Source organism: Ischnura elegans, chromosome 1 (assembly GCF_921293095.1).
Source record: "Ischnura elegans chromosome 1, ioIscEleg1.1, whole genome shotgun sequence".
NCBI lineage: Eukaryota > Metazoa > Arthropoda > Insecta > Odonata > Coenagrionidae > Ischnura > Ischnura elegans.
In genome coordinates, this window is record NC_060246.1 from 35,857,162 (window position 1) to 35,866,189 (window position 9,028).

At 42.9% G+C, this 9,028-nt stretch overlaps 1 protein-coding gene across 1 annotated transcript in view; it reads right to left on the reverse strand.

Moving 5' to 3' along the window:
* Positions 1-6,193, reverse strand: part of LOC124160222 (C3 and PZP-like alpha-2-macroglobulin domain-containing protein 8) — a 515,206-nt gene extending 509,013 nt beyond the window's left edge. Inside the window, exon 1 of the mRNA XM_046536362.1 lies at positions 4,777-6,193. The gene's annotated coding sequence lies outside the window, so the exon portion shown is untranslated. The remainder of the gene's footprint in view (positions 1-4,776) is intronic.
* Positions 6,194-9,028: the final 2,835 nt, after the last annotated feature.

The window sequence follows — 9,028 nt, forward strand, 5'->3', positions numbered from 1 at the left end:
AATATTAAATTAGATTATAAGTTGGAGCTTGTAGTTCATATTTTTCCTTAAAATAGCGTGGGCAACTCAGTTTTTGGGGAAAAAATGAGGATTGGCACTCTATTAACCCGTCTCCTTCAATTTTCGGCAGCACTTTCCTTTTAAATTAATTCTGCGCTATTTTGACTACTTTCGCAGAAAATCATATAGTGCACCTTAGTTTTTTTCTCGGTCGGTACACTGAGTAGACGTGTGAACGTTTCGACCCCATGAGTGCGACCTTAACTTTGAGTAACCTTTAGCTGGTGCACCACCCGAAAAACCTCTGATTCGCATGCCCTCTGGGGAAGCCTTCGATCGCACAGATCCCATATTTACGTCCCACCTGTGCCTTTCCATCCAACGCGGTTTTTGCTCTCTTCATCCCATTTCTGCCCTCTCCTCCCCTCCATAATCCATCTCCACACCCGCTCATCCCTTTCCTCCCATCCCTCCCGGCCATTCGTGTTGTCTTTCGCTCTCCCAAAGAGGAGCGACCTTCCTTCCATTTGAAATCCCCCCTCTCGATCATCCGAGCTGCCTTAAAACCTGGCCACTCTCCCATTCGCTTGATCCCCCATTCAATTCCGCAGCCAAGTTGATCACTTGGCCTCCGGAGGGTCGATCGCACGACGAGGGGCGCGCGATGGTGGCAGGGAAGGGAGGGATGAAGGAAAAAGGGAGAGACATTGAAAGATCAACGAATAATTGCTCTCATCCCTGTGTGAAACGCCGGTCATCGCAGTCATTAGCCATACCTCCCTTCTCCTTCACGCTTTGTATCTCCTTTTTTTCTTCATTTGAAAGGCAGGAATGGCTCTCGCAAAAATGTTTTAGAGTGAAATGAAAAATTTAACGCGTTGGAACGTTTTCCGATTAAAAGGGAAAATTTACATGTTTGGAGTTTTTGATGAGGTGGAGAGAATGATGAGAGCCAAGTGATCGGCCGAAATTTCAAAAGGACAAAGCGTTTGCAAAGAAAAAAAAAAGGAAAGGCAGGTAGAATACAGAAAAGGAATTCGAGATGACATTCCCCACTTGATGAATTGATCGTATGCTAGATGAAACGGAATACGAGAACAAGCGACCTAGGGTCAAATAAAACATATCGTCATCAAAGCAATGTTGAATAAGTAAAGGTGCCAATGGCTTTGTCATTAAAAAGTTATCTCGGAAATATATGAAATACGGTGTGTAGTTCGTTACGATGTGAGTAGTCTTTAAACTACACTACCTTTCAAAATTATACTCGATAAAAATTTGAGGGTTTGTATACGACCTAAATTAATAATCACCAAAGCTATACTACTCCATCGCATATATCTATGACTCTTTTGACTTTTTTTTACCGCATGCAATCCCCTATGCTGAGTATAAGAGTACTTGAAATCGCTATTCACATTCGATTCATGCTCCTTCATTTAACATTCTATCAATTTTAATGTCCATGTTTGGCATGCCGTGCATACCCAATGGTGACAAAATTAAATGGCTAATTAAGAAAATTGTTTGGAATCAATCCGGTCAAATTTCCGATACGGATGATGGAATCCAAAAGCTTTCGTTGTCTTGAGTAACCACTTTGATTGACCACTTGCCCAAAAATTTAGTCGAATTTCATTTATATTAACCCTTGCTTATTACTATGAAAAGCATTTCCATTTTTCATTCAATGACGTTAGTTCTCACTTTGTGAGTATTTCTGTTGTGGTAGCTGAGAAGCTTATGAATTTCTCACCATTTTAAGAAAATTTGAGAAAACACATTTAACTTACACATTTTAAGTTTTGTAAATGCTTTTACCCAATTTCACGGAGAAAAATCAATAAGTTAGCATTTTATATCTGCTGATGCGAAATACCGATTAAAGATTTCTATTCGACAAAAAATATTTTCTTTCACGTGATAATATTTATTTTTTCCCAAAAATGCGATGAATACGTGCGTATTTTCTTTTTCTCCGACCTTGTCGGTTTTCTCCACAGCATAAATAGAGAGTGCGCGTATGAATACAAAGATATTAACAGGAGCCCACACGCGTACCTGAGGAAAAATTGCAAAATCCAGCCTTTAATTTAGATTAATTCTGTGTTTTTGTGATTTTTAAGGGCTCTACAAAAGTTTATAAACGTACTAAGTGACTTTTTAAAAGACTATAGCAAAAAAAGGTTCGCTTTCCAGAATCAGTGCTTCCAAGCGTAGGCACCTTCACGCGAATGGAAAGAAGTGCATTAACGGGGACCTATGAAGAAGGTTATGAAACCCTTAATGTGTTCGCATCAACGGCAGTGTTTTTGTCAACCATTCTACACTCACACATCAGAAAGCAAATATAAAAAGATGGTTTCCCGAATGACAATGCTTCCAATTCGGAAGGGGATTCCACGTTTTGTCCCTGGAATAATAAATAAAAGAGTCTCGGCTCGGGGAAAATCATACCCAATTACGGGCACGTGTATTTCTGGACGCGTAACGCACCTCATACCAATAGAATTGCAAAAGAAACATCTTCCCACCTGAAGAGGATGAAAGGAAGGTTATAAAAAAGCGGAGATGGGGGAGGGATTAATAAAATACGATAAAAAGCCACACTGCGGGAGGAGGAAGAAGAGGTTTTTTGACTTGCAAAAATAAAAAGGAGCAGAAAAGGGTTACGATACGCATGTGGGTTGGTGTGGAATGGATGAATAGGAGGGGAGTCCGCGAAGGGGTTTGGCCTTAACGGAAAGAGGAGGAGCGAGCAATTCGGAGATAAAAGGGGAGCGAAGGCATTATGGATGCTCGGAGATAGATAATGGCGAGACGAAGGCGGGAGTGGGTGGTGTGGTTTTTTCGGCGTGGGGAGCTGAGGACCGTGTAGGGGAACCCAAAAGACGTGCGATTCTTTCGGGGTTGGAGGCGTTGTGAGGTTGAAGAGTAGGACGGGGGTGGGGGGATGCTTCTGAAATATAACGGTTATGGGAGGCGCTCCGCCGTGTTCCACAAGTACGGAGGATAGTAATAAAGATATCCTCCTCTCTTCAGTGCCCACCCGGGAAGATTCTCACCCCTTCTTCTTTTTATCCATTCACCTCCCCACCCCCACTCCCTAAATCCTACCACCAACTAACACGACTCTTCTCCCCTATTCCCACATTTTTTCGCGACGCGATAGTCAGTTTTTTCCTCTCTCTCTTTCCTTAGTATCTCCCACCCCCATAACCATACCTCCTCCCACAATCCCTCCTCACCCTCGCAGCTTGCCCTGCCCGCGTCACCGGCTCTAAAATTTTATGTGCCTACGGTATCCCTCAGGTGTGAGCGTAACCCCGCTGCTATCCACTGCGTTTGCCGTCGTGCTAGGGGATTATCCCTCCCTACACATCGGCAGCGACGAATGGTTATTCCACCCACAGTGCAACGGGCACGAGAGGTAGAAAATATGATAAAGACATTTGGTCTGCTGAACTCCATTTTTTTTTTCATCTTTCGGAATTTTTACGACGAGTGAAGGCGTCGGATAAAATAAATTACAAAAACTGCAGCGTTCTTTATGGATAAAATTTTAGGGTCGTATTTTCACGCTACGACCCCTCGTATTAATTAGTCACTATATTTTAAAAGGAATAAAAAATTAAGGTGGTAAAAAAGTAAAAGCCGTGGTATTTTTTTGAAGTATATTTTAAGTGCTCTAGGTATAATTTTAGCTATCTGCGATTGATTTTCATCAGAGATTGTTGAAATTGCGTATTTTCCAGTTGCCTATGGTAACTATCCTATTACAATGGTAATTGGGCGTCCAATTGCGATACATTTCTTTTTCTATGCCTTAAAGGAAGTGATAGAGATTAATGGTGGAAAAATGTGATTCCGATGGCCATAAATATTCCTTTACCCAAGAATGTTGATCAAGAACAACAAAAGTAAACAGGCCTTTTTTGCAAGTACTGGGATGTTAAAAAGGATTCCCCCCTCCTAATAACCCACCATGCAAGATTCTAACCCATTTTTTTTTATTTTTACACTCTCCCTCAATCCTCCGCACGCCTAATTCTTGCAAAGCCTATTTCTAAATATTCACTTAAGTAATTTCACATAAAAATTTAGTGAAATTGCTGAATAAGTAACGAAATTTGAAATCAAATTATTTGGTTAGAATTTAGGATTAAAAACTTTATTAATACTCATGCTTAAGTCATTATCGTGATAATAAAACATTAAGGGACCAATCAAGTGGTAATATTTTAGAATTTTACGATAAAATATTGTATAAAATTTGTTATCTGTTGCATTATTTTTTTAAATACCGAAATCATAAGTCTTGTGTCACTCTACAAATTTGGAGAGGAATAAATCAACAGTACAAAGAATGGAATTACTCTGAATATGCATAATTGTACTTTAATTGATTTATAATTTTAATTTTTGATATTTTTTGGCGATATGATCACTTATTTAATAATCAAAAAGATATATTTACTAAAATTACGGAAAATGGGCACGTGGTTTCAAAAGGAGGAAAGGATATGGCTGTATCCAATTCGCATGGGTTAAAATACACAAATTCTTTATAAAACTCCAAAATGGTTGAAAGATGAGCCATCCTTTTCGCAATAAACAATCGGAAGTCCCCGTGCTCTTCGTTGAGATAAGAAAATTCATCGCTTCGGAGGAAGAAATTCCGCTAGCTAGTTTTCTTTCGGGAAAGAGGCCATCGAGATGAGGGAAGCAGAGTGCGAGGGAGGAAGCGGAGAATGGGAGCTATGAGAGGAGACTCACCGGTCGGAAGAGGCGTGGCCGAGTCGCGGGGGTCGAGGAAGCGCCCGGCAAGAGGGGCTCAGTCGCCTCCGGCTGCCGACGATGACCGACGAATCCCGCAGATCCTCGAAACAACGCCTCCGCCAGCTACCGCTGCGACGTCCAACCCGTGGAAGGAACACGACTAACTTTAGCCTTGGCAAAAGTTCTAAGAGAGACGCTGAGGGACCGGGTACAGATGACTGAGACAAACTTCTGGAGCAAATTTTGTGTGAGGGATCCCTCCTTATCTGTGTTTACAAGTGTATCTCTCCTTTAGCCTCCCACGCACCTGATACACAAGACCACTCGGAAGCTTCCCTCTTATTTGAAGGGAATATTGACCCTCTTGAGAGCGCCCGCGGGTACCATGAGGGTCTCTCGCAGAGAGGAAGGACCGTAACGGACCGGGCGGACGCGATGTAGTGGTGGACTCAGCTGAGTGGACTTTCTCGGGAAAGGGGAACTTGTTGGTATCTCTCAACTCACGCACACACTCGCCTTGTTTGCGTGCCTGAATGTTCCTCCTGGGCCGAGAGAGAGAGAGAGAGAGGAAAGGTACAGAGATGCGGAAGAGCGATAGTACCCTAGTCTCCTCCGGCTATTGACGAGTGTGCTCCAAGACTTACCTCCTCACTGTAGTACGCAAACACTACGGGACTCACTTGTTTGTTTTGAACGCCGTCTAGTGTGGCACACCCTGGTGGGGAGACCGTTCCGCATCGACCTTTGTCCCGTCACTTCCGCTTTAGATGGTCTCCACCGGGTCAGGGGTCAAAGAAGTCCGAGAAGGGTGTAGCCTGTTTGGCGGATCGGTTCTCCGATTCCGACGGGGGGTTGCGCCGGCGGCCGAGCTCGCGAGGGACCGCGAACTTCGCTCGCGGGTAACTCCTCAGGGAACGTTGGGCCAAGCCGTCACAGGCAGGGCGGCAAGTCACTCATGCCGACCACCCTACGATCGGGAGGAGGCGAGTTTAGAAGAGGAAATCGGAACACACTTAAATCGTCCACGTATATGTCTTACAAGAATGATCCAATCACCACTGCCAGCCACGTGCGAGTGGCACGATTACGAGTGGGATGAAGTTGAGAACCGGCGACCTCCAGCGGCGTGACAGGGTGGATACCTCTCTTTTCAGGAACACTAGAATCGTCCAACCGAACTGTCTAATCAACGTCGCAGTCACGACCACCAGCCACGTGCAAAGGTCACGTTGGATTGGGGCGAAGTGGGTGTGAATCCTTCACAAGGCCCGGCACCCTTTAGCGGTGTTACCGGAAGGGTCCCTCTATCTTCGGCGGGAGGTAGACGGGGACCTCGCCGGCGTTCGCGGATGCTGTCGCGACGGCTTAAAACCGCGTGGAGAGCGAGACGGTGCGTGCGACCGTTCGCGCCAGGGTACTGCTGCAGACTGGCGCGCGCGCTACTCTTGCCTCGCCTCTGCCCTTCTCCAGCGAACCCTTCCGTAACCCCTCCACCCTCCCCCCTCCTCCCCCATGGCCACTTCCCCTCGCGGTGCCCTCTCTCTCTCTCTCGCCCTGCGCAACCCCCTTCCCACACCCCCTGACCCCCCCTTTCGCATTCCCTCTCCACCCCCCGGTTCTTTTTCATCTCTCCCAAACGCCACTTCCTCCCTCCCCAGCTTCCTCCATCCCCCTCTCTCGGCCTTCCGCCAAAGCTCCTTTTTCTTTCTCCCGAAAGCGTCCATTTTTTTCTCTAGCCCACTTTTCCCATGGTTAGTTTTCTCTGCATCCCCCCCAAAAATCTTGTGACAGGCTTTTCGCTGTATTTTTGGAAGATAGGTTCCCTTGTAAACGTCGTGGTTCAACATGCACCTCTCGTTAGCCGCTATGAGGGTTCTCCACTTCTTTTTGACGAAATCATTTAAAAAAAAATATATATTATGCCTATTTCGGTTCCTTTGATGTACCTCTCTCTCTCTCTATTTCTGTATTTACTATTGGGTGTTTTTTTTAAATCCATAAGTCCCACCCACTATTTGCGTATTCAAAAACCAGCTGCTGTCTGCAAGATTTTTAGCATGCTACCACAGTTACTTTAATCCTTTGTAAAGAGATTTTGTCGCTTGATTATCAATATGACAAGGTAACTATCCTTTCCATATATTCATCCAAATGCCTTTCAATCCATTTTCAAAATGGTGTTCTGAAGATATCTTCTTCATAATTTACTTTATTCTAATGCGTTCATCCTGCCGTTAAAATTGAACGTTCTTGTAATTTGCGATTTATTTTATTAATGGAAGTTTCTTCTGTTGGTATTTGAAAATTCGGCTTCTAAGTTCTTGCTCCCTTTAATATTTTCAGTGTAGTCACTTAATTTCCGTATTATTTTCTTTTTTGGCTTTGGCACATCAAAAATCCAAAATTAATGCTTTTATTTAAACTACCGTCAACTCTTTTTCTTTTTCGTCAGTTTCTTTATAAATTCCTCCTCTCATCACAAATGCACTAGAATGTCTCGCTTATAAATCGTGCACCTACGCTCATACTAACTGCTCAATCCAGCAGCTAATACGATCTTGTCTTCACATTTGCCATTTTATCTAATTCGGCATTTTAGCTTCGTATCCATCAAAGACAATAAAGTGATCCATTACCTTTATTTCAGTCGGTGTGGATGAAATTGACATGATATTTGTCGTAATGTCTTGTATAATGGTGTTTAATCGTCCATTGCCATTCAGGTTCTTTAGATTCATTTTATTAAGCATTTCAAACTCATTTTGCTGTGGGAAAAATATCGTCATATTACTTTTTTCTCGGCTGACACCTTTAAACATCTCAGCCAAAAATATTAGAGGAGCATGGTGACCTATGGAATGAGTTATCCCCCCCTTTACTCTGAATGAGTGAAACTTATGCCCCTTTGGATTATCCGGGGCCTTTACTTCACTACTGTTACATAGCAGAACTATTATTTGGGTCGAAACTCTGAGTAAGTGGGATATTGCTCGATAAAACTTAAATTTGTTGATTCAGCCACGTGAAAAATTGAGACTGATAATTACTTCTACGTGGAATAATTTTGGTCTTAGAATAGCAGGGCACTGCTGTAAAGGATGACTCAACTGTCCGCATTAAAAATTCACAATCCCTTACACTTATTTTCCCCCTTCTTTATTCTAGTATCTAAAAATATGCACTATGATTGGCTGCTATATAGAGTTAACAGCCCTTGAGTCTTTTAGGAAAGAGAAAGTATACTACTTATTTTGAATACTAAGACTTAAAAAACAACTTTGCTGAAAAAGATTTCAGCAATGCGAAAGAATGAGTGTGTCCATTACATTTTCGCTATTTTGCCTTACGAATTTCTTAAAATTATGAACTTTTACATTTATATTGTAAAACACGATTATAAACTATGGCGTCAGGTTGACTATGAGCGCTTGCAAACGGAATGCGTTTGAATATAGAAATAATGCTGAAAGAATGTCGATTGACCCCGACTCTTACTTAGCCGTAGCCTATCACACAAAGGAAATTGTTACTTTCCGCCTTCAACGTGAACACTAGGTGTAAACGTGAGGTGAAATCATTCCGTTCACGAACCACAGACATTTTATGGTAGGTACCTCGCAGATGAAAATGGCTGGAGATATGACGGTTATGTATCTTTAACGTCGCGGAAGGCGATGCCAGCAGGATTGAGGAAAATAACGGGCCAGAAACTATCGTGTGAAGGACTAGGCGATTAACATCCCGAAACATCTAAGCATTAATTCCTTCCCATGGCTATTAGAAGGCGAGCGCTTCAGTGGTAGATAGATGGAGCCTTTGTAGTTGGCGTCATCGATTGCACAAATGCGGGAAACCGCCGGGAAACTATTCTGTTCCAAACGACGGTAATTCGCTTTCAGCAGTAATACCTCAGCGTCTCAATTAATTCTCGGTTGGCACTCGAGCAATTTTTCCTCTTCTTTCCCCCACTGCATTTTATCAAACCGATTTTCGCGCTCGAGGATCTTGAAGTAAGTAATAAAACTCTGGCTCATAAAAGTGGTAATTTAGTTGATGGAGGTGAGGTGTTCTCGCCAGTCATCAGACAATTTTTCATGAACCGTCAAAGGTCGAGGTAATATTAATTTTTAAAAAGTCAAATTTAATTTTCGAAATGTGAAACTGCTCTCTCTGGTGGATAAAAAAACTGTATGAGGAAAAGATGGTATTCTTAATGACGCTCCCATTTCTCAAACGTTGAATGGAGTTT